The sequence below is a fragment of the Crocuta crocuta genome, unplaced genomic scaffold (assembly GCF_008692635.1).
Source record: "Crocuta crocuta isolate KB4526 unplaced genomic scaffold, BGI_CrCroc_1.0 scaffold19, whole genome shotgun sequence".
Classification (NCBI taxonomy): domain Eukaryota; kingdom Metazoa; phylum Chordata; class Mammalia; order Carnivora; family Hyaenidae; genus Crocuta; species Crocuta crocuta.
In genome coordinates, this window is record NW_027551565.1 from 1,310,251 (window position 1) to 1,336,609 (window position 26,359).

At 39.2% G+C, this 26,359-nt stretch overlaps 1 long non-coding RNA gene across 1 annotated transcript in view; it reads right to left on the reverse strand.

The window, feature by feature from the left end:
* Positions 1-25,569, reverse strand: part of LOC144219997 (uncharacterized) — a 53,506-nt gene extending 27,937 nt beyond the window's left edge. The window contains exon 1 of the long non-coding RNA XR_013331578.1: positions 25,421-25,569. This is a non-coding gene — a long non-coding RNA (uncharacterized LOC144219997). The remainder of the gene's footprint in view (positions 1-25,420) is intronic.
* Between the last annotated feature and the right edge of the window lie 790 nt (positions 25,570-26,359).

Genomic DNA, 26,359 nt, shown 5'->3' on the forward strand with positions numbered 1-26,359 from the left:
GGAAAGAGAAGGCAATAGAGCGGACAGCAAGCAAGCCTTCACTTGTTCAGCTCCCAGCTTTTAGCACAAAATCTCTGTCGGCACAAGTGGTGTCAACTTTTCCTTTCAACTGCTTGCAAATGTGAAGACAGACAGGACCACACCAGGTCAACGTGGTTATTGGTTTCGGGCATCTCACTTCAAAGATGATTTGGATGCACCAACTGTCTCAGGGATGTGTGAAATCTTGCTCTAAGGCACTTTGTGGCCAGTAACAGTTGAGCTTGAGAGGCTTGCTTTGAAAGTTTATGAAGACTTCCCAGGACAATGAGAGTCTGAGCTGTGACCCCAGCCCTCTCAATTAGCATTTGTAACCATTCTTTTAAATCCTGTTGTCAAAATTTAAATATCACCTGTAGTTTTTCTAATAGTAAATTATGAGAAGGAAAATCTTGCCTTTGACTTTTCAACAACATATACTTACCATTAAAATTCTAAATTCAATTCCACCCTGGTAAAGCTTGCTTGGTTGAAACAGCTAAAAGCTTGCAGCTCTTCACATACTGACTTCCAGAAGAGCTTGAATGCTTGTTGGTGTTAAGTGCGTATGGATATATGAGATTCAAAGAAGAGGTAAAGGCGTGACTAGCCCTTACTGAACTAATTCTGAGGTTTAAAATGTGCTTGGAGGTTCTCTTAAAAGCTTTCATACAATTGGTAGCCATTTAAAGAAGGCACAGGCCTATAATTGTATGCACTAAGCTTAACATTAAATTTTCATTACTTTCTGATGCCAATATTTACCAATTTTGTAATCAAATCCCGTTTTCACTTCCCACCCAAGCCAGGCAATCAAGCCAGGCAACTTTAGCCTTCTCTTCCCTTATTTTGAAAAGCATATTTGGTGATCCCTCAGTTTGCTCAATTATTTTCAAATGCTCCGACTGATTCTCATTCCATCCCTGTCCCTGTCTCATGGGAATATATACAAAAGTTAATAATGGCAGAAAGAATTGAGGTTTATAATTAGGGAGAGTACTGACCCTTGGAACAGCATTTTTAAAATGATCAGTCTTTAGTTTTCTTCTAAGATTAAAGATTCAAGTAAAGAATGAGAATCTTGGCCCTGCTCTCCAGCTCATCTACACAAAGATATTAAGAGCTGCTCTGTATTCATCCTGTGTGTAAAATAGCCCTCCCCAGAGGTACCCCAGACCATTATTGTTCGCCCCTGTTTCTTTAGTAATTGATTCAGGAAGGCTACTTGAAGAATGGGGTTTTCCACTCTATTATCACTACTACCGAATATGTTACACATGGATTGTCAAAAATCTGAATGCAATAAAATGAATAGCAATACATCTACAATGAATATAATATAATCCTTCATGATGTAGAATTTGCAGTTGTGCAGACCTCCATTATGAACATCAATGATAATTATGTTGTAGCTATAAAAAATATAGGAAATGGACTGAAACAGCCTTCATCCTTTAATTCTCCGCAAGTTGTTTGAAAAATGGAATGCTTCTCTGACTTGTTTACTTGTCTCATATATAGGGGAAGACAGTAAGGGAGTGAGGAATTGGGAGATAATGAGCTGAGGGTGATGAGTGCGAGGGGGGATGTAGCTTTTTATTTTGTAAATCTATTACAAGTATATAAGAAATAGCGACATGAGCCAGCCTCTGCAAGCATCCACCATAAATGTCATCAGAAGCAGGGGCAGAGAGTGTGACACTGAGTCGTGTTATATGGTCTCAGTGATGAGACAATGCCAACTTGTTCTATTCTTTCCTAGGGAGTTCAAGTCAAACAATAAGTGGAAGGCTCTCAAGCTTAGTCACCAGGTCATGACTTGACGGTCAACTTGATCTGTCCTGTCACTTCCTTCCACCCACAGGATTCCCTGCCTCCCTGGGGATTCTGTGCCTGCTAGACTATGGAAAGATAGACACACTGCAGGGCTATGGTGCAGGGCGTCGGGTCATCTTGAGTCATTGCCAGCGTCAGCCTCGCTGATTCTCTTGGGAACATGGTAGGCGATGAGCCAGTGTGGCAAGGTTTCCCTTCTCTAGATCCCCAGGTATAGAGGGGAGAGCTAGCTCTGTAGCTCCTGGGCCTGCTTTGCTCTGGGTTAATTCCTCCCCATTCTGTTTCAAAATGTAGTTAGGATTTATCTGCTGCCTTGCCAGAATCACCACTTTTTTGAGCAGGTAAATCAGGTGTTTCTTCACACGAGCTGCAGCTTCCTGCTGGGTTGAGTCCTCCTGGAAGGCCTCATTTCCTGCTGAATGCCTGATGAGAGGTGTTGCTCACAGTGAGTCCAGTTAATAAATAGCTCCTCCAGCTGAGACCATTTGTCTCAGGGATATTTCCATCAGTTACAATTGGATCCTGAAATATTTCCCTGTAGTATGCTACGGTCTCCCTGAGCACTAGAAAAAAAAAATTTTTTTTTTAAAGCTCTGTAGTTTTTACCAATAGGAGGAAGCCTCCCTCTAAATGAGCAAGACTCAGCAAGTCTGGCACAGCTAACCTTGGTCCTTCCTAGCTGGTGTCTTATTGCTGCTTCTGGCCCAGCCTCCTTTCTGTTTTTTAACCCGGTCTCTTCTTTTATGTTCACTTATTTCATTGCTTAAAAGAAAATAGCAGGACCTGGAAACTCCAGTCCAGTCAGGCTCTTGGACTCCTCTCTTGCCCTGTGGTCTCTTTTGATCTAAATTTCTTTCTCACGATCGCATGCAGTAGCCGAGAGGCCTGGGGACTGAAATAAACCAAGGGAGTGTATGAGGCCGTGTGTGTAAGTGCGTGAAGCCAGGTAGGTCTGTCTCCCATGTCTCCATCTGATCTCAGGCCGGCTGGGTTACAACTGCAGATCTTGCGGCCTCCCTCCCCAAATAGAGGTTTTATGGCCACACAGAAGTGTGAGTTCCTACATTTAATTACCACATATGGTGAATTACAACATGCTCAGCGCTGATTTCACACTTGCAAAGCAACTGAAGGATGGTCCATTCTTAGATATTTAATTGCCTCACGGCTGGAGAATAGGTATTGCCACAAGCTGGTTTCACAATGAAAGGCCACTGGACGCTCTGCTTTAGACTGGCCTGCTTTTCTTGAGCAAAGACAACATGAAGTCCAGCCTGCCTTTGCAATACCATGTTTGATATCATCTGTATCCTTCCTTTCTCTGCTGCCTCTTAAAACACACACATACACACACACACACACACACACACATACACCCCTCAAAACTTAAAAGAAGTGGTATTTAAGTTGGAAATTAACCACATAGTATTCGGGTAAGGAAGGCATATCGTAGCATTCTACTACATATACTGATAAAGTTTTATACATTTCATTTGCAAGGTTTTATTTGAATTCTTATGAGTGGCTATCTTTTTCTTAAATCTCCTTAATTCATTCAATAAAAATTTTGGCAGCTATAATATGCCAGATTCTAGAGTTTTAAATTTCATGTCTCATAATTGTTTTTTCTCTTATTGAATATTTCATATTATGTGTTTAAAATCCTATTTTGAGTTTGTGTTTATGTACTATTTTCATGGTGAGCAGTTTTGATTTTCTTGAAGAATTCCAAAATACAGCTTACATTTTTGTTTGCAGTATTCAATGGAATCAATGATTTCAACTCACTTAAAATACTTACATTTTCTAATCAAATTGATTTGTTATATAGAATTTTATGTTATATAGAATTTTAGTTAAAATGTTTCTTTGATATGCACTTCAGTACATTTTGTTGCTATGGATTCATTTCTCACATTTACTTCCTAAACTGAAAGAAAGAAAGAAAGAAAGAAAGAAAGAAAGAAAGAAAGAAAGAAAGAGAAAAGAAAAGAAAAGAAAAGAAAAGAAAAGAAAAGAAAAGAAAAGAAAAGAAAAAATTAAAAAAATTAAGCCCAGACTATTTTCATTCTGGATGAAACCTAATACTTTTTCAGTTTTGATTCTTTTTCTACTTAAAGAAGGAGATGAGTTGTTAAAGGACATGGCTGACCTCCATGATGTCAGCTTCAAAAATCAATCAGGCCAAATACCAGTCCCCACTAAAAGGAACAAGGACTTCTTGAGAATGGCTGATTCCTTAACAGTAGCAGCCTTTAGTAAAGGTCCACAATGAACAGGAGATTGTGGGTTTGTTTGGGTTTTCTTTGGCCAGAAATAGGGAAATTTTCAAAAAACGATGAGATTATGTCAAAGGTACACAAAGACAAGTGAATGAGTTCCCACAAGCCACATCTAGGACAATTGGGGCATGATAAAGAAAGAGGGGCACCAGGGTGGCTCAGTCAGTTAAGTGTCCGATTTTGGATTTCGGCTCAGGTCATGATCTCCCGGTTCACAAGTTCGAACCCCACACCAGGCTCTGTGCTGACAGCTCAGAGCCTGGAACCTGCTTCAGATTCTGTGTCTCCCTCTCTCTGCCCTTCCCCTGCTCATGCTCTCTCTCTCTCTCTCTCTCTGTGTCTGTCTCTTTCTCCCTCTCTCTCAAAAATAAGTAAACTTAAAAAAAAAAACAGGCGCATTAAATATAATTGAATAAAACAAGAATTCATGGTTCCAAACTGGTAATAAATAAATAAGGAAAAATAAAATGCTGTTCCTTACTGCCTGGTAAACAGAGAAGACTAATGCATAAAATGAAGTTAAAAACTTGCCATTTTGCAACATTCCCAGTAAAATTGATTCGTGCTAGGATAATCAATAGATTAAATTTAACAGAAGGAAAAATTATTTAAAAATTTTTAAAAACATTTCTTTATTTTTGAAAGAGAAAAAGACAGCATGAATAGGGGAGGAGCAGAGAGAGAGGGAGACACAGAATCCGAAGCAGGCTCCAGGCTCTGAGCTGTTAGCACAGAGCCCAACATGGGGCTCGAACTCACAAACTGCGAGATCATGACCTGAGCTGAAGTCGGACACTTAACCGACTGAGCCACACAGGGACCCCTAAGGGAAGGAAGTTTAATGAAGAACAAGATATTTACATAGTCTCAAAATATCTCTCCACAAATTGCTTAATAATTATAAAAGAATAAAATGGTGTATAGTGAAAAAACAGGATAACATCTTAGCAAGTGGATTGACATTAACATCACCAATGGGAGGCAAAGTTATATCTAGTGCCTCCAAATGTGAAACCATGAGAAAGACACATCACTCATGAAGAAATCCAACCAAAAGTGGCTAATCTGAATTCAGTCATCAGGAAACCAAATCCTTAATCAGTATGTTAAATGAAATAACTGGCCTATATTCATCAGAAATTCCAACTGCATGAAGACAAAAAGCTGAGGAATAATTCTAAATTATATGAGAACAAAGAGACATGACAACTAAACACCATATGTTATCTTAGACAATATACTGAATCAAAAAACAATGTATAAAGGATATTGAATCCACTGATAAAATTGAAATGTGGGCTTGAAAATCTTCTATCATGAGTCTTAAATATGATAATTGTACTGTGATTAGGTAAAAGAGATATATAGAGGAAATATATGCTTTTAGGAAATATAAACTCAAGTATTAAGAATAAAGGAGCATGACATGTGACCTACTCTCACACGAGTCAGAAAAAATATGGATATTTTTAAAGGTATATATTATAGATAGATGAGAGAGATAAACTGTTAAAAATTGGTGAATCTCAGTAATAAGTAATCAGGTGGTTTTTTTTTTTTAGTGTTTTTAAAACCTTTTCTGTGATTCTGAAATGATTTAAAAAACAAAAGGAAAAAAACCAGCAGAGAAACAATAAACCAACTCATTTTTATAGAATGTTTACTATAGGCCCAACACTCTAAAAAACAGAGGAACTAAGAAACATCAAACTCTCCATTAGAATTTTTAAATCAAACGGTAGTAAAGTATACTACCTTAGTACATAAAACTATTAATCAAGTAATCTAATGTAATAATATAGTAAGGACTGTACTAGAGTTATAGAATAAACCTTGAAAAGATAGGAAGGCACATTTATTTATACTATGGACATTCTCTCATCATATGAAACTACAGGGTTTTAAGTTTTTCCTAAAGTCTTGCAGAATCAAATTTATTATCTGGACTTATTACTAGGCCATTATCTATATATATAGCAGGGAAACATTGCCCTGGAGCTTGTGACACTTAATTTTTGGACCAGTTCTGTCGGTTAACTGTGTGGGGCATCCATTTCCTCACCTGTGAAAGGAGGAAGGTGAACTTTAGGATTGCTGAAAGCCTTTTCACCTTTAAAGGCCTCTGATACTACATAGAGTGGAAACTATGAGAGCTGATGAAAGTAACTGGATATATTAAATATCCTTTGATAATCTGCAGTTAGAATGCATAAGCAAATGGTCAGACTTCTGTACAAGCTACAGATTTTGATGATAAAAGCACTTTTATTTTCCCAAGTGCTCCCATACCTTTAATTTAATATGCCATTAATGGCAAAGCTGCTGTGAGATACATAGGGCATATTTCATCAATCCAATTTGTTAGGAAACAAACAGACCCTGAGAGGTGACCTTTCTGTCTGTAAATAATATTTCTTTCTTGGTCTATCAACCTTAGAAATCTAGATTCACAACCACATAAAATGAGACAATTAACGCCCCCATATGCTTCCCTCCATCTCTGCCCCAGTTTACATGCCCCATCTTTTTACGTTGTCAATGTTTGTAACACTTGTGTTCTTCTACGTGGTTGATTACTCTATGCTTTGCCAACAGGTTCAGTCAACAACGATTTTTTTGAGTAAAAAGCTTTTGGAATGCTATAATAATGTGAATATTATCACATAAAGCAGAAAGAAGTGTGNTTTCTTTCTTGGTCTATCAACCTTAGAAATCTAGATTCACAACCACATAAAATGAGACAATTAACGCCCCCATATGCTTCCCTCCATCTCTGCCCCAGTTTACATGCCCCATCTTTTTACGTTGTCAATGTTTGTAACACTTGTGTTCTTCTACGTGGTTGATTACTCTATGCTTTGCCAACAGGTTCAGTCAACAACGATTTTTTTGAGTAAAAAGCTTTTGGAATGCTATAATAATGTGAATATTTTCTCATAAGGCAGAAAGTAGTGTGCTTTGGCCTATAAAGAAAGAGACCTGGAGAAATGGGTGATCTTTTTTTTGTTGTTGTTTCAATAAATGGGTTTATTAAAAAAAATCAGTATATAACAATTACAAGCCAATCTTAAGAGAAGTCATGTAGCATTACTCTGTTTGAATATTTTCATCAACAAGGTTAGGAATGCGTTTATATTAACATTTGAGTTATTTAATTAAAATCACATTACTTTAAAACTCTCCAGAGAAATTGGGGACTACTGAGAATATATTCATGCCCCCTAAATATCTGCAAATGCCACTTTGAAAAAAACTATCCCAAATTATCCAGCACTTTATATTATTTATACTTTGTAAAATCCCTTAGCATAAATCTCCAATTCCAAAAATATATTCTATAGAATATTAACAGGTAGTTTGTCTGTGTGTGTGTGTGTGTGTGTGTGTTGTGGGGGTTATGCTTATATTTGGTAAGCAGTGAATTAGAATAAAGTAAATAAATGATTTCAGTATAGGAATTCTAAGATCCATTAATACGCTAGGGCACAATTCGTCTCATTTGTTTCTGGAACATTTATATTTTTCCCCCTTTAGAGCAACCCACAAGGACTAGTAGTTTATATATTGTCAAATAAACATTCCTATCTAATATAGTATGGGACGGTGGGAAACAAGGCCAATATACAAAATAAATCACATTTGGGAATACAAGCAATGATCATTTCAAATAAAGAATTAAAAAAAAAAACAATCACAAGCATGGTGGATATATCTAGCAGAGAGAGGATGCTCAATATTTATTGAATAAGTCTTCAATTTGTCTTTCAAATGCATTCTTCTTATTTTTCAATTTACATTTTGAAATTAAAAGAATAGATGGAGATCTAACCCTGTGTTAATAAATCTGTATTCTTTGAAGAAGAATATTCCAAGTATTAAGGTCAAATTGATTCTTCTTTTTCAATTTACTAAATATCACACAATATTATAGTTTGTTTTATATTTAGAGCATGATTTCTTCATGCATCATGTCAGTTATTTAAAATTTCTAATTAGTTTTCGTTTTCTTGTGGATAGAATTAGAATATGTTTCATCTTGTCAGAGATCATCCAGTTTATCCATAAGAATATTTCCTACAGTAATATTTTCTACCTGATGACTTATTCGTCAGAACCTTCAGATTTCCTGTTACTATTTGGTATGTTGATTTTCTAAGCTTGCTGAACAGCTTTCATCCGATAATTATTTTTCATAAATTTCTAAGCCAAGTTCACTTTTTTCTTGGCTGCCATGACCTTAATTTTTTCTTGGGTTACTTTTTCTTTTGCTCTAGTATACATCTCCCAATATTTTTTACCCCAGAAAGTATGCACGGGAGATAAAATTTTCTAAGCTCTTGCATGTTTGAAAATGTCTTTGGACTGGAAAAATAATTTAGATAGGTATATAATTCTAGTTTCAAAAGAATTTTCCCTCAGAACTCTTAAAGCATTTTCAATTATCTTCTAGCAACTGATTTTGCTGGGGAGGAGATGGATACCAGTCTCATTTCTTTATAGATAACCTATTTCTTCTCTCAGAAAGTTTTTGGCTCTTATTTTTTGACATGGTTAAGTTTCAGAAATGGTGCCTGTGTGGGGATCTCTGATTTTTCATCACTTGGTGATCCTTTTAAGTTAAACCATTCAGTCAGCAAAGTAGAGAGACTATTATGTACCAAGCAGCCACAATAGGGGCCCTAGCCCCTCACAGGTTAGCTATTCAACTTCTTTAGAAAAAACAGCTTTGGTCTGCGTTAACTTAGGGTACACATCACCCCTGAATGTAGATGAGGGAGTAGAGAATGGTGTGAAGATGGACTAATTAGTTTTTCTGTAGATATTAAACCAACACCCTTGATTTCTGCTTCACTTTCCTCTGGATTCATGCCAATTCCCAGCTTGAACTTCCAACTTTCTTCAGTGCAATTTCTTAGTTGTAAATTCCTTGGCTTCAGTTTACAACAATTTAACTGTTATTGAGCTGTGTTTCTCGAAGTGTTGTAGGCGCATCACATGACTTGGCCAATCCACATAACAACCATATAAGGCAGGTCCTATAATTATCTACATTTTATAATGAGGAAACAGACTTGTTCAGAGTCATACAGATTATGACTGGCCGAGCTGACATTTGAATCCAGACAGTCTGTGATCCCATCCTCCACACATCTTGGAGAAATATATAGAAATCTTTGAGTCCCTGATCCTGGGATTTATTATGAACTTCTTTCCTTTCACATAGTTTTAAAAATAGGCATTTCAGTGGAATGTGAGATGTGAAGGGCTTGAAGGGAAGGCATGTGTTCTGTCTGCAACCTTTAATTGAAATCTATCCATACTTCCTGAAATGCTAACTATACAAACACTGCTGGCCAATCTGGGTCTATGTAGTCGCTCCGGCGGCAAGTTTATGTAGCACCACAATGGCGGACAAGGAAGGAGTCACCAGAGGCTTACTTCTAGAGGAACACTGCTATAGTCACTCTTTCCCATTGCTGTAACTACCCTCTACCGCCATGACTAGAACAAGCTCGCGTCGATAGAAACTAAAGATGCGGATGAATTTCCTGACTCCGGGCCCTGCTCATTTCTCTGATTGGGCTGGTCTAGGCCCAGCAGGTGGAAGGAGGCCGACTACCAAAGGAAAGTGGCACTAGTGCTGAAGGAAGGCCAGGTGAGAAGTGGGATTTGTGTGGGAAGCTAGGCTTGGCTCCTGCTCCCTAATTACTGAATGCCCCTAATATGTCATGTGTTGCTCTAGGTATTCTACGTCTATCATTCTATCTAATTTTTATAATAACCCTGCAGCAAAGGTATTATTATGGCAGTTTTATAGATTAGGACACTAAGGCTTAGAGAGATTAAGACATTTGCCTAAGATTACACAGACAGTCTGTTCATCTAGCTTTAAAGTCTATGTCGGGGCGCCTGAGTGGCTCAGTCAGTTAAGTGACCCACTTTGGCTCAGGTCATGATCTCACCGTTCCTGAGTTTGAGCCCTGCGTCAGGCTCTGTGCTGACAGCTGGGAACCTGGACCCTGCTTCAGATTCTGTGTCTCCCTCTCTCTGCCCCTCCCCTGCTTGCACTCTGTCTCTCTCTCCCCCCCTCAAAATAAATAAACAATAAAAAAATAAAAAATAAAGTCTATGCCAATTCGATTTGTCATGTCTTCTCTGGACTCCTGAGTATTTGGAACGGAACTGGTGTTTGTGTTTGCTCACTCTCCCTCCTTACCTCTTGATACACTCACACACTTAAACATGCATACACCAATTAGTTAATTCAACCAATACTTATTGAGCAGTTATGTACTAGGTATTTGGTATTTGGTACAGTCGCACGATTGGTATACTCCCTTCCAGGTGTCAAATCATGCCTGTCAAGCGCACCATGATATAACTGCCTAAGGGATATGGGGGCCAGGCACAGGATCTATGCTTTCATGGGTGGCTGCCTGTGGATCAGGCCTGGACGTGCTAGAGAAGAGTCCTTTGCAGAAGAACTCCTCTTCTGCTACTAGGTCTGTAATTCTGACTCAAGGTTCATACTCTTGAGGTGAGGTGTTTTGCCAAATTTAGAAGCACATGACCTTGTCAGGAGCCCTTATCACCTTACTGTGAATTAAATGATGGGATTTCTTCAAAATGATAGTGCAGTGTATTACAAAATGGTCACAAATTACTTATATTGCCATAGGCACATCCCTTTATGGGGGAACTTTTACCACACCTCTAATCAAAAGGCTGAGTTTATTTCTCTTTCCCTTGAAACTGAACTTGGCCAGGTACTTTACTTTGGCCAGCAGGACATTAGAAAAATGTGGTGCAGAGGACAGAAAAGTGCTTGTAATTAGGGTTTGCTTACTGCTGCAGGGAGTCCTTCTGCTACTGTGTGAACAAGCCCCCTTGAGGATGAGAGACTGTGTGAAAAAAGGCCTTCAGTATCCCAGCTGTTCTTGCTGTAGCCTCTGACGTGGGGAGGAGACCGTTTTAGATCACTGAGCCCCAAATGAACTGGCTTAATGCAAAAGAACTAGCTAGATCATTTACAGGATTGTGACACATAAATGGTGGTTGTTTGAAGTCACTAAGTTCTGTGGTGTTTTCTTATGAGGCAACTGTTAACTGACTATATGTATAAAGACAGTTATATATACTATATTATATATAGTTATATATTATATGTAGTTATATATGTTTTATAGATAGATTATAGATATATATAGATATAGATAGACATAGAGTTGAAGTAGGTTCGGGTGAAACAGCAGGGGAAAGACTGAAGGAAAAAGGTCTTGATTATATTTGTGCACCCCTGAGGGCGCTGAATGGGTAGAGGCAGAGGACCCCTTGAGGAGAGTGACATATGGAAAAGGAGGAAGGGAATACATTAAAAACAAATGTCACCCTTCCTCATGATTGATCTTTTTATTGTTCTAAAAAGAAACATTTAGAATGTCAGCACTTTTTCTCAGGGTTAGGGTTTTGCTGTAATTTGAACAATCCAAAAGTAATTGGACACTTTTGTTTACTTCTTAATTTAATTGTCCAGCACAGATAAATAATTTCTCAATGGATTCATTGAGTTTCATCTTGACCCAGAACTCTGAGTTTAAATACAGCCATTATCTGAAACTGTGAAACATCAGAAGGGAAAGCCGACTTGATTTGTTTTCTGTCAAACTTCTGTTGCCTTGTTTTAACATCCTACTATGTTAAAGAACACCAGAGCCTGAAGTTCTGATTCAGTCTTACACCCTCAGTTGGATAATATGCTTTTCCCCTCCTCTGCCCTTGTATATAATACTTTCTATTTCAATGTAAATAATCTACTTTGCAGTCTGGCCATTTGAATGGATCGCTGTCTTCAGAAACTTTAAGCTTCAGAGGCTTATTTATTGATTTATTGTCTAATTTATTATTTTTGTGTAATGTTGGTTCATCCCTACATTTTTTAAAAATATTTTTATTTATTTCTAGGAGAGAGAGAGAGAGACAGCGTGAGCAGGGGAGGGTCAGAGAGAGAGGGAGTCACAGACTGAAACAGGCTCCAGGCTCTGAGCTGGCAGTCAGCACAGAGCCCGACGCGGAGCCCGAACCCACGAACTGCGAGATCATGACCTAAGAGAAAGTCGGACGCTTAACTGACAAAGCACCCAGGTGCCCCAGTTCATCCCTACTTTTAAGGATCCTATTGTCTAAGTAAGGGAGAAAAAAATACATCATTTTTTTTAGAATACATATAACATTGAGTATTTACAAAGTGCTGTGTGTGAGCACAAAGAAAGAGAAGAAAGAATTGCTTTGACTCATTTACCTGACCCTCCCTTGTCTTCCTGCTTCTACACTTGACCTCCTAAAATCCAGTGTGTTCTCAACGGCCAGAGGGATTTATTAGAGTGTATTAAATCATATCAATTCTCTGCTTTGAATTTTCACTTTGAACTACTGTCAGGTATTACAAAACCAATGGCATCTATCTGGTGGCTGCCTTTCTCTGTGACTGCACTCAGTCATGCCAGCTCCTTTCCGTTGGTTAGGCAACCAGGCTTATTCTCAAGAGCTTAGCCCCTTGGAACTAGCAGTGTCTACCTCTGTCTGACTGGCTCCTTCTTGTCATTCAGAGTTCGTGGCTGGATCCCTGACACCTGTTATAAGTAATCCCCGTCACCTGATGTCATATGACTCTGCATAACACCAACCAAAGTAGGTAGGCGCCTTCCTCCTTCCCTCTGCCTTCCCTTTCTCCTCTCCTTCTTTCCTTCCTTTGCATTTCTTTCCTTCCTTCCTTCCTTCCTTCCTTCCTCCCTCCCTTCCTCCCTCCCTCTCTATCTTTCAACTCTGTCTCTATGCACTAGAATAAAAAACTCAATCAGAACCTCCTTCCCACCACACCTGGTGTTTGCCTCATAATAGCTGTTCAGAAAATACTCTTTGAATGTATGAAAAGATGGACAGATTTCTGAATGTTGGAAGATTCACTGGGTGGAATGGGGGAGCAATGGCTTTTCAGACAGAGAAAGCAGCACCTTATTCAAAGGCATAAAACAATGAATAATTCATTAGAAGTATTTTGGCAAGGCTGGAACACAGAGTGTGAACTGAGCTTGGAGAGAGCAGGTAAAAAAAAAAGGAGGTGAACTGAAAGGTTTTATATATATACATATATATGTATATGTGTGTATATATATATACATATATATGTATATGTATATGTGTGTATATATATGTATATGTGTGTATATATATATGTATATGTATATGTGTGTGTGTGTATATATATATATATATATATATATACTCACACCCCAATAAATGGTTTTTCCACCTGAGACCTAGTTTCTTCATGGACACATAGGAATGCATACTTCTGACACTTTCTGACATTTCTGCTCTACAGGAAGAGAGGGAAGTGGTCTTGAAAAAGATAACTGCCAGATTTGGTCTGCTGTAACAACTCATTTCAGAGTTCTGACTTTAGATGTCTTGTAGGATAATGTTTTTACAGTTTAACGAATGAGTTGGAAATATATTTCCAAACTTGGCCAAATGTGGAAAACATGTATGTCATCATTTCAAGTCATTTATTCATTGGACTCTTAGAACAAATCCCTGCAAGAGGCAGCTTTGTTAATGATATTTAGGATATTTTTTATGCATTTATGATATTGTACATTTGAGATTCATTTGTTCATTATTTGTGAGGCTTAAAAGCAATTTTGGGAGGCAGGGGAAAGGCTTTCATTTGCTGTGATAGCCTCCTCATGTGGAAATTGAGAACAACGACAATACAAATCTCAAAGGGTAGTGGTAACTGTTTCATGACTCAAAAGGAATAAGGTGCTCAGAGCAGTCCTTGGCATACCTGTTAGCCTTTGTCATCCTTACGATTATGTGCTGCTCTCATGATGGGAAACATGGTATAACTTTACTGAAAGAATGTTACACTGGGTTCAAAAGTCTACTGTAAATGTCCTTACATCTTGCTGGAGAGACACATTCTATCATTTTGCCCTTGTGGACACATTGCCTTGTAATGATGATTAATGTCGTTTCTTGCATGCTTATAAAACATGGTGCAAATGAAAACCACTCAACTGACTTGCGCCAAACTTTGTTTTTATATTTAAAAACAATACAAAGGCGAGAATATGCCAGGGAGATGTGGGGTCAAAGGGAAAAGAGAAATCTCAACAGAAAAAGCATCCTCGAGGATAAAGAGGGTGTACCTTCCTTGCAGCGGTGTGGCTGTGGCGGGGTCCTGCTTTTGATCCATTAAGGAAGCCCACTGCACTGGCCCAGCGTCTGCCCCCTCCTGCCCTCACCAGCGCTCTAGGGGTAGCTCTGGCCTGTGGGTCTGCAGCCCAGCTGGTCGGGAGCGCAGGAAGGAAGGGCGGACCCGCATGAGATTTCCTGTCTCGATGTGAGTCACCAATACCGAGCACTTCTTGCACTTTATTGCAAGAGAGAGCAGGAATGTGCTGCGGAGTCAAAACCCAGCCATCTCCGCTTTGTGATTGGTAACTGCCCTCCCCCCACGAACAAGCCCAAGCAGAGTCTGCATGCACGGCTTCAGGGGTGCTCCCCTCACCGTGGAGGCAAGAAACCGAAACAAGGGCTCTTCATTGCGCCTTGTAAGGAAAAGATAATGAAGTCTGTGATAAAGAACATCCTTACGGAGCACTTAGGTGCAATGAAAAAGGACACTCACTTTGGAGACCTTAGGCAGTAGGCAGAATTTCCAATTCTGTCTGGGCTGGCAGAGACTGTAAGCCCTTCTCATGCCTACTCCCCTTCCATCCCCTGCCTGCCAGCACTGCAAACAAACTGAAGTTGAATATGGAGTTTTGAAATTCCTGTAAGTAAATGCCTTGTAAATAAAAATTTAAAAATAATTTTTGCTTGTGAAGCACAATGTTAAAGGGATTAACCTTTGTAGAGAAAGTCTGTCAGGAAGGAGTGATTACAGTTGTGCTACACAACATCTACGCCTGCTGCGAGGAATAATAACAATAACAACGACAACAACAATAATAAATAATAGCTATTGAGCACTTGGTTTACACTGATATTATATATTAGAAATTATTACTAATCCTCACAACCTTCACACGTCCTGCATTCTACCAGCTGTCTTGGAATGGGATCATGTATGTGACAGTGCTTTGAAAAGAAGCTTTCATTAAAGCTTTCCTTAAAGTTAAATTTAGATAAAGGTATAACTATAATTAACATTAAAAATTTCATCAAAGAAAGTTAATTTTATATAAAGGTATAACTATAATTTACATTAATAAAAAACCCAGGAATATTATTTTTATCTAATTTACAAAGAGCATGAGCTTTGGAGTTATGCACAACAAGGTTCAAATAACATGTTTGCCCCATAGTATCTGTAGGACTATTGCTAAGTCTATCTGAGCCTCAATTTCCTGCCCTGTAAAATGGGTGCCATAACATCTACCTCTTAGGATTATAGCATTCATAAGGATTGTGTTTAGGGGCACCTTGGTGGCTCAGCTGGTCAAGTGTCCGACCCTTGATTTCGGCTCAGGTCATGATCTCATGGTTTGTGAGATGGAGCCCTGTGTCGGGCTTTGTGCTGACAGCATAGAGCCTGCATAGGATTCTCTCTGTCTTTTTCTTCTGCCCCTCCCCCTGCTTGTGCATGCACTCTCTCTCCCTCTCCCTCTCTCTCTCAAAATAAATAAATAAATAAACATTTAAAACAAACAAAAGAAACCCAAAAGCCCCCCAAGGATTGTGTTTAAAAATTCTGCAACTCTGCCTTTGACACATAGTAGGCTCACCACAAATATGGACTCCCTTCTCTTTTCCATCTTTCCTAGAGATAATAGAACCTTAGACAAAGATCTTTAGGATCATTAGTTAGGTATTTGATCATTTTTTCTAGGTGCCTGCAGAAATACTGAGGAGGAAGAAGAGCAGGTATAAGAATGAGGAGTCACAGAATATCATGGATGAAATAGTCCGCTGCCCATTTGGAAAATAGTCTGGCTGTTCTCATAAGGTGTTTGTGTTAGGGACTTCACAAAAAGCAGTAATAGAAGATTAAGCATCAAAAATGCATATTCTTTCCTTTTCATCATCTGATCACAACACTCTGGATTCTACGGCTTTGGTAGAGAGGTTGCAAGGAATTCAGTGGTAGCATGAATGAATTTGAATTGCATGCCATTAAGTGGCCGCCTCAGAAAACCAGAAATCTGGCCTCATTTCTCAGGTTATTCATTAGATGACAGAGATGAAATTGTATAGTGTTCACTACAGTGCATTAGAGAATTAGATACTTGCCATCTTTTACTTGGTTCACAAAATCAAACTATTTCTTTTATCCATAAAAGCCGGGGCCACTTGCAAAATCATTATTTTGGTAAAAACAGCCCATTTTCTCAGTCTCTCCCTCACTTTACATTTGAGTGCAGCAAATGATAGTAGTGCCTTTCTTTTTTTTTAAATATCAATGCACTTCCAATAAATGTCATGTCATTGTCTACTTTTTTCATGGAAAATTTTATAAATGTAGAATTTATTAGTGCATGGAAAAGGCTGCTTGTGCTCATCAGACAATCTTAAGAGCATCTCAGCAAACACACTGGCACCTCCTGGCCTCCGGTGAAGCATTACAGTTTCCGTTCAGTGAGCTTTGTACAGACTGGAGCGCTGGGCTGTTGTGTTGGCCTAAGGACCTAGTAAACACGTAGCATTCTTTTCTACCGTTTCGGAAGCCTCAAACATTCAAAACTGTCTAAGGTTCTATTATCCCTAGATATAATTAGGTTCTAATTATATATGCATGACTAAAAATAACATATACTTTGCAAAGGAAAGACACAAAAAACCAGCGTAAATATTCTTAAATAAGAAACTTTTTACTACAAGGTTATTTTTTTTTTTAATTTCATTGCATCGCCCAAAAAAATTCTTACTCTATCTGTACCTATAACCTCTTCCTCTGAAATAGCTCCAATGATGGGTGGATAAAAAACTATTTGACAAATTGAGGACACAATCCCGATAATTATCTTGTATATTATGGTTTCAGGGGCTGTGAGAGTTGTATTCCTTTTTACAGTAGTTGACATTTACTGAGTAGCATTTGTTAGAGAGTTTAAAAGGCATTCTCCAGAAGTATGGGTCCATATCCTTAGAAATGGAGGGCAAAAGAATGAAATGTAGTGTCTTCCTTTTTAAGGAGCAGTTTATAAGATCTTAACTAATGACAACAGTGTTGGATGTAGCTTTGATTATTCATGGATGTCCCGGGGATACAACATGAAAGTATTTTAATGCTACTAATATTGCTGAGCTTAACATGAGTTTTTCAATCATGAAAAGGGGATTTCCTACTTGTTAGTTCCTTGTGATAGAATTATTCTTAGACTAAAAAATAAGTCATGCATTTTTTAAAAATTTTAGTTATTTGATATCCCTGATCTACACAATGTAGGACCCACATCTAAGGAATAGAGAGATCTGGTAGCGAGTCACATGGAAAAAGACAAAAAGACACTTGAATGTTTTTAAGGGCAAAGGAATTTAAGAGTGGTGATGTAAAATAGGCAAACTCAACTTGGCCTCACATCAAAGAAATACTCTGTTTCCTCTCTTCCTCTTAATCCTCCACATGTTATAAAAACTAAATCTAGGGGCACCTGTGTGGCTCAGTCAGCTAAGCATCCGATTTTTTATTTCAGTTCAGGTCATGATCTCACGGTTCGTGAGTTTGAGCCCCGCATTGGGCTCTTTGCTGACAGACAGAGCCTGCTTGGGATTCCCTCCTTCCCTCCCTCTCCTCTCTTAAAATAAATAAACACTTAAAAACTAAATCTAGAGAGGTTTGTCATTTTCAAAATAATTACGTTTAACACAAGAAGTCACAAAGAGCAATTATGAAAAGTAAAATTGTTTTCTTCTACTGGTTTTCCTGGTAAGTTTCCCAGATATGCAGAGTTGACACTTTTCCTGAAGGAGTTAAGATGGCAGCAAGGCCTGGGCCATAAGAGACCTGGTAGCATTTAGAGATCCCACTTTGATCCTGAACGTGGGATCTCTCTTCTACTATTAATCTTTTACTTCCACCGTTTCATCCAAAAGTCCATCTCCCCTGTCACAGTGAGCCTGCATGCCACATGCAAACGCTCCAGCTGCGTGCTTGGCTTTTTGACCACATAGGGATAATCTTGGTTCCAATCAGCCATGTATGACAGGGCCACATTTCAGGGCAGCGGTTCTCACACTTCACTGGACCTGGAAACCACCTAGTGGGTGTGTAGAGACAGCCCACTGGGCCTCACCCCTGGGGCTTCTGATCCATCAGGTCTGGGGTGGTGCCTGACAAGTGGCCTCTGTAACAAGTTCTCAGGTGATGCTGACACTGCTAGCCTGGAGAGCGCCCTTCGGAGCCACTGCTGTGGAGCAAAGAGCCTGGAGTCGAAAGCTATGAAATTTTGCCTTCATCTCATTTCATATCTTCCCTCCACTAAAACACTGATGTGTGGTTTCTGTGCCTTGTTTCTTCATTGGTAAAATAAAATGTGTTGAGTTGGCAAATCCTTGCTCAGTACTTCTCAATTTTTCTATCCACCTCACCTGAAAATTTATGGCACGGTCCCATAAGTATCAAAGACTCATTCCAACAGCCATTTCAAACGGTGAACCTCTTCTCTGACGACGTATCCTAGTTCTATTGAAAGTGTTGGGTGGAGGGAGAGGTTAGAAAAAGGACCTCCGGGGGCACCTGGGTGGCTCAGTTGGTTTGGCATCTGACTCTTGATCTCGGCTCAAATCATGATCTCGTGGTTCATATTGGGCTCTGTGCTGACAGCGTGGAGCCTGCTTGGGATTCTGGCTCTCCCTCTCTCTATTCCTCACCCACTCCCCCTCACTCTCTCTGTCTCTCTCTCAAAATAAATAAACTTAAAAGAAAGAAAAAGAAAAAGCACCTCAGTTATTTCTGAATATGAAATAAGATACTTCACGATTAAATTCTTAGATCTAGAGCTCCCCAAATAATGTTCATAAAGGGTTAAAGGTATACTGAGATATTGGTTCCTTTGGACCTTGGACTTGAGGCATCAGAGCCCCCCAGCAGTCCATCTGCAAAGGTATTCCTTTACCCTAGTTTGCCAATCAAATATTGTGATTTTTTGTGTACCGTGGTATGATAGAATTTGGGAAGCACTGTTAGGTTAGGTAAAATCGCGGGGTGCCTGGGTGGCTCAGTAGGCTGTCTGTCTTCAGCTCAGGTAATGCATGACCTTGCCGTTTGTGACTTTGAGCCCTGTGTCCAGCTCTGTGCTGACAGCTCAGAGCCGGGAGCCTGCTTTGGAATCTGTGTCTCCCTCTCTCTCTGCCCCCTCCACCACTTGCCCCCTGTCTATTTCTCTCTCAAAAATAAACATTAAATTTTTTTTCTTAAAAATCGCTTTGTTCCTTTATCTGATCTGTAGATCTGACATTCTTCGTATCACATTAATGAGGGAATTAGAGCAGCTATATGAAAAAAAAAGTCTGATTGTGGTATGCTACTTTTTTAAAAATGTTAGCTGGAACACTGCCATCATTATTGATACATTTTACTTTGATGCAGAGAGTTGACAGGGTATGGAAGAGATGATTTGATTTCCCTAAAGCCACCTGCACTCGAGCTCTCCAGTCTGGTACTGCACCTTTTTTGTTATCCTCCAGCTGCACACCGGTGGATAACAGAGAATCAAAACACCACGATTAACAAGAAGTGGAGGCCCCTGTACAAGTGTGTGCACGTGCTATGGCTACAGTTCAAGGCTGGAGAGGATGGAGGAATGGTGAAGGCCTTGGGTAGGTCTTTCATATTTCCTGCAAGTGTAGGCAAATCTACCACTTGGATCTGCATCTTCACTGAAAATCTCATAGAACTCTGAAAACCTCATAGATTATATGATATCCCACCATATCCTCAGAGGCTAGGATACTTCTAGGAGCAAGATGGGTGCTCAGAACATTAATTTGAAAGGCTTGATGAAGAATCTTTACTGTCTGGGAACCTGTATTATTTACACAGCACATAGAAGGAGCCCTAAAATGGGAAAGAGCATAGAATAGAAGGAAGTATTTTACTCCATAAACTGAGCCAACTTATTATTCTAACCAGTTCTACCTCGTCAATTTGTAACAACTCGTTTTCTAGGTGGTTTACTTCCTGATTGTTTTTAGAAAGCTGTATTCTGTTATCTTGATTGCTAATTAGTCTTCACATGTCTGTCACCCTCCTTTTATATAGATTTCCACAGCCTTTCTGCTCACTAAAATGTTGTCTAATTTATTGCTTACAAAATAGTTTAAGCTGACCCAAGAGCTCCCTAGAGAGCTGTTCTCCAAGACCAATTGCCTCCCGCATCATGAGAAACTATGGTAAAGCTCTGTATTTTAATAGAGTCAAAATGGCTTTCATGCACCATGAATAAAATTAATTCATAAAAATTTACCATTTTCCTGGTAGCACCAAACTGATTTTCATTTCCAGTTAGTCGATCAATCACATTTAGCAGAGGAAAAGTAGGTGACAACATTATGCCTAGTCTTTGCAAAAAAATAGACAAAATACAGAAGTGACTAAAGGCTGCTTTAGCTATGAGCTGAAGCAAAAAATTTCACTTCCCTGGAACTCAATTCCATTTTATACTTGTCCTTCAAATTTCATTTCTCAGTTTATTACTCATTGCTGATAATTCTATGTTGGACACTGGTTGGGCAAGATTTTGAAATGGCCAAGCATGTATTATTTTCATTTAAAATTGCTTCAGGCTGGGGCGCCTGGGTGGCTTCGTCGGTTAAGCGTCCGACTTTCACTTAGGTCATGGTCTCGTGGTTTGTGGGTTCGAGCCCCGCGTCGGGCTCTGTGCTGACTGCCAGCTCAGAGCCTGGAGCCTGTTTCAGTCTGTGACTCTCTCTCTCTCTGACCCTCCCCTGCTCACGCTGTCTCTCTCTCCCTCTCTCCTAGAAATAAATAAAACATTAAAAAAAATTTTTTTTTTAACTGCTTCAGGCTTCAAAGAGATCACTGTTCTTTGACAGGAGAATCTTCCAGATGCACTTTCCAACAGATCTGGAATTCCTTTCCTTTATTATACACATCTGCTTTATGTAAGCTGGCCTTCTCCTAGCACTAGGAGACAACCATTAACTCATAATTTGTAAATTTATACTCTGCAGATACTCATTTTCTTAAGAGTATTCCTAGTGTTATTCTCTTGAGTATTAAAAACAAGTGTAACATACACAAGACCCCTCTGTGCTAAGGGCACAGTACCACCATCAGCACCCTCATCCCCAGAGCTTCACCTACAATGTCCGAGAATTCCATCTACTCGTGTCCATGCACCTGTCACCAGGATCTTCAGCTCTTACAGGGCAGGGATCCTGTTACGCATCTTTTGCATTCTTCTAGTGTCTAACTAGAGTAGTGAGCAGCATGTGGGCATTCAATAAGCAATTGTCGTGTCATGATGAAGAGAATTAAACATCTGCATATTTCTGGTGCTAATGAAGGATGTAGCTGAATGTGCCCTGCTCTCCACAGTCTGAGAAGTGTCCTCAAAAGGAAGATAAACAAGGATGACTAGGAAGAAAAAGCCAAAGACCAATGCAAAATAGTACACAAAAGGGTTAGAAGAAAAATAATTTCTTTTTAACCTAGTCCTCTCTCTGCTGCAGATAGGGGTGATTTGGTAAATGTCCGATAAAAGTTACAACAAACATGGTATGATGTGATTGTCACATGTACCAGCAGAATGAAGCAAGACAGATTTTTTGGGGTGGGGGTGGGGTGGGGGTTAAGCTTGAAGTTATAAGAAAAAGTTCCATGTTTATTTCATAGTATTTCTTTGACTTTTGGATTAGTAAGCTTGTATAGAAATAATGAAAAAGATTTCTCCAAGCCCATGACTAATTCCTACTTAACTCTGACACTAGTTTTTATGCACATTCTTCCTCTATTGTAAACCTCGTGAGTGTCATGTGCAGGAAGTAAGACATGCAGACAGCACACAGAGGTTTTCTGTTAACTTTAGAACTATCCCATGGGCTTCCTACAGTACTGTGTGCTTGGGCTCCAGATGCTACAACCATGACCTCATATCCCTTTATATGATGCCCTGACTAGCTGCTGGTTTTTAAAAGCTTGTTTTGAATCCTTTATTTTATTCATTTTACCCCATCTCTCACAGGGTCTAGTGGAACAGTGAGCAAATTGTGAATTTTCAATATAGAATTGAAATTCTATAAACTGAACTTAAAATTTATTTATTTATTTTTAATTTTTTTAATGTCTTTATTTTATTTTGAGAGACAGAGACAGAGAACGAGTGGGGAAGGGGTAGAGAGAGAGGGAGACACAGAATCTGAAGCAGGTTCCAGGCTCTGAGCTGTCAGCACAGAGCCCGATGCGGGGCTCGAACCCACGGACTGTGAGATCATGACCTGAGCCGAAGTCGGACACTCGACCAACTGAGTCACCCAGGTGCCCCTAAAATTTATTTTTTAAATGTTTATTTATTTTTGTGAGAGAGAGAGAAAGAGAGAGTGCGGGAGGGGCAGAGAGTGTAGAAGAGAGATAATCCTGAGCAGGCTTTCCATAGTCAGTGCAGAGCCCAATACAGGGTTCCATTTCATGATCTATGAGATCATGATTTGAACCTAAATCAAGAGTCAGATACTTAACCAACTGAGGCACCCTTAAAATTTAAAAGAAATTTTAAACTAATATATTTTGTTTCTAGGATGAAAGTTTTGCAGGGTATCTATGGAACAATACTTTTACTGAATAAGTATTATAAAATAAATATTATAAAATATCATAAAATTGTTAGGAAAACTAGCAGTTTAACCAAAAGTGGGCCTTGCATACATACAGTCAGGTCTTGGCTGTTTCCTGTAACATATTTGCCATACCTTTTATATAAAGATATATCTGTAAAGCATTAACTACATTTTAAAAAAGTATTTGGAATTTTTTTGTTGTGTAAAAATGCTTAGGTAGAACCATATAAGATCCTTTATTTCTATTCCCTTAGATTTTGAAAAATAAATTCAATTCTTTAAATAATTTTATGGAAACTACCTGGTATGTGCTGTATACTGGCCGTAGAGATGAACTTACAGTGTCTGTTGTGTGATCTTACTTGTGGAATTGGTCTAGTAACATATTCATGTCTTGGCAACACCCCACCTTCATTTTAAAGAGTAGTCTTAAAAAAAATTAATGCTTATTTTTGACAGAGAGAGACAGAGCGACCGCGTAAGAGCGAGAGGGGGAGGGGCAGAGAGAGAGGGAGACACAAAATTTGAAGCAGACTCCAGGCTCTGAGTTGTCAGCACAGAGCCTGAAGGGGGTCTCAAACCCATGAACCATGAGATCATGACCTGAGCCAAAGTCAGACGCCCAGCGGACTGAGCTACGCAGGTGCCCCAAGGGATAGTCTTTAATAATGAATTTTTAACCTGTATTTCAAAGGCCACCATTGTCACTGGCAAAACTAGAATATTTTAAAAGACAGTCATGACTAGAAGTTTAGGACTGTTTAGCAAAACTGAGCAGGGAGCAGGCACATTTCTTTGTGTCCACAGATCTGATTACCTGCCATTTTTCATATATAGTAGAACCTAAAGCAGTGACCCAAAACATGGTCTGAGAAGCATCTAGGAAATGTGTCAGTCAGGCAGATACCCAAGTCCCTCCCCCTTCCACCCCCCCTCCAGAACAATAGAACCAGAGCTTCTGCTGCAGGACCTGGATTTCTACATTTAAAATAGTATCCCAGGTGATTATTATGCTCGCCAAATTTTCAAACCACGTAGGTTCATACATACCAACTTAAAAATATACAACTCATATTTTGGAAAATAAATTGTATTTCATTAAGCCTCTCCACTCAGTATACTTCTGTGTCATTTCCTGCTCTCTTTGTCTTCTCTTTCCTCTTGCTATGTCACATAGAAGTTTTGAACTATGAGTGATTGGAATTCTTTGGTTATAAGCAACAGAATCTAATTCTGAATGAGTTTGGCTAAAACAAAGTTAACTGCACTTTCTGGAAGTAACTCATAAATCTAAAGATTCACTGTTAGGAACAGATAAGACCCAGAATATCCCCAGATATGTACGTAGAGTAGGAAGGTCTGGTTGTATTCAATTCCTATGTCATTTTATTCAAATTTCAAATTACAATGGGAAAGCACAAGCTTTGCCTGGCATGGCCATCTGACCATACCTTGGCCAGAGGAGGGTGTTTGACTTCTAGTTCCAGAGGAAAGGGCAAGTTCTAGACCAAGGCATAGATCTCTAAAACAAAATAGCAGTACCATTACAAGAAGAGTAGAGGAAGATACCTGTGTAGTCAGAAATAGCAGGTTCACCATATAACATAAAACTTTAGAAGGCTGGATACAAAGTCCTCATTTTATTCAGAAGTCAATGAATTCCTGGGAGTTAATCAACAAATACTTAGCATCCCCAAAATACATCAACCCAACATAGCACCTAGTATTCTGTGTCTGGTGCCATGTTGGGTTATAGGGTAATAATAATGAAGTTACTAGAGATCAAAGGCAACAAATTAAGCAATTGGTAAGTGGATAGTTGAGACAGAATATGTTTATAACAGAACTTCTCTAATCAGGACTAAGTAGGGAAGAGCCTGTGTTAAATGGACTATTGTTTGTTAACTAAGGACAGTATGGTAAACATCACTTTGCCTGCTGGGGTTCCTATGGTACCTTCCTTGAGGAATACATATGGAGCCTTGCAATTAATATAGTAATTAAACAGTTATTAAGTAAATAAAATTACCTGATTACAAGGTTTTCTCTCAAGTAGGCAAGTAGTGTCTCTGAAATTGCTATCTTACATTATTTATTTGAATAGACCCTATCATTTCAACCCACTTTTATTGAGCACCTAATATGTGATAGACACTGGGGAGAAAAAAAATTATCCCTGCTTTCAGGGAGCTCACATTCATTTTCAGGGAGTTCTTTTCTTCAGAGATCATGGAGACAAACTTCAGTCTGGCTTTATATTAACTTATCACAACTTCCATGATTTGCCCTTTTCTACTTGACTTTTCACAAGGTGTCTTGCCAGCAATGTTCCATCCCCCATTTGTCCACCTAAAACACATCAACTCATCCTTCCTGTTTGAGATCCAGGACTCAGAGTAGAGTTTTCTTTGGCTTCCCCTGGAAACGTAAAACTTTCTCGTGACATTTTATGCCAATACATCCATCCCGTAGTTGCTTACCTGCCTTGCTCCTCATTAGGCTTTCACCACCTTTCTTTTTTATCTTCTAAGAACCTAGGACCTTCTTAGTCTCTTACACGTGGCTTCGACCACTATTTATATTCTGAGAATGCTCCAAGCTATGTCTCCACCTCAGAAATGTCTGTTGATTTCTGGATTTATACACCCTGCAGCCAACAAAGAATTTCCAAATCTGATCTCACTGATGACTCCTTCACTTGTTTCCTCCTATTGGAATTCTCAGTCTGGGTGAAAGGTTCTGCCTTCTACCTAGTTTTCCAAGATAGAAACCTGCAATCTCCTGGCCCGTCTCCTCCTCCCGTATAAATTCGGAATTCAAGCTTTGTTCTTCTTTTTCCTTTAATTTTTTTCTACTCTGCCTGCTTGCTCTTCTACCTTCCCCCTGACACTTCCTTACCTCAGGCCAGCATGATTTTTGTCAGGAGGACTGCAGCAACTTCTAGACCAGAGCCACTTACCTACCCCTAGTCCAGCCCCTTCAGATACAGAGAGATCTAGCTTCCAGAGAGATGTGGGAGTTGACTTTGTAAAACAACCCGCTTCTCTCACCTCTTTAAAACATTTTTTCAAAAGTTTCTGCAATATTAAGGATAAAGTTCAAGTTCCTTCACACAACATAAAATCTCCCCTTTACCCATCAGAGTCTAGCTTCCAGGTATGCCAAGAACAGGAAGTACTGTTGATGCCTCCACCCCCTCACCACCCCTCCCTGGGGCCTTACCAGGGCAGTGAGGCTGACTTCCTACTGCCTGAGTAGAAGTCCTCCGTTAACACATTTCAAAAGTTGCTGCACAAATGAATATTCCAACTTTCTTACCTCCCCGTGGATAGCTCTGAGGACTCTGTCTTGGATAACCTCCCTAGGGTTCCCCAGGGTAGCTGATTTCCATTTCCACACCGTGGTAACATGCTTGATAA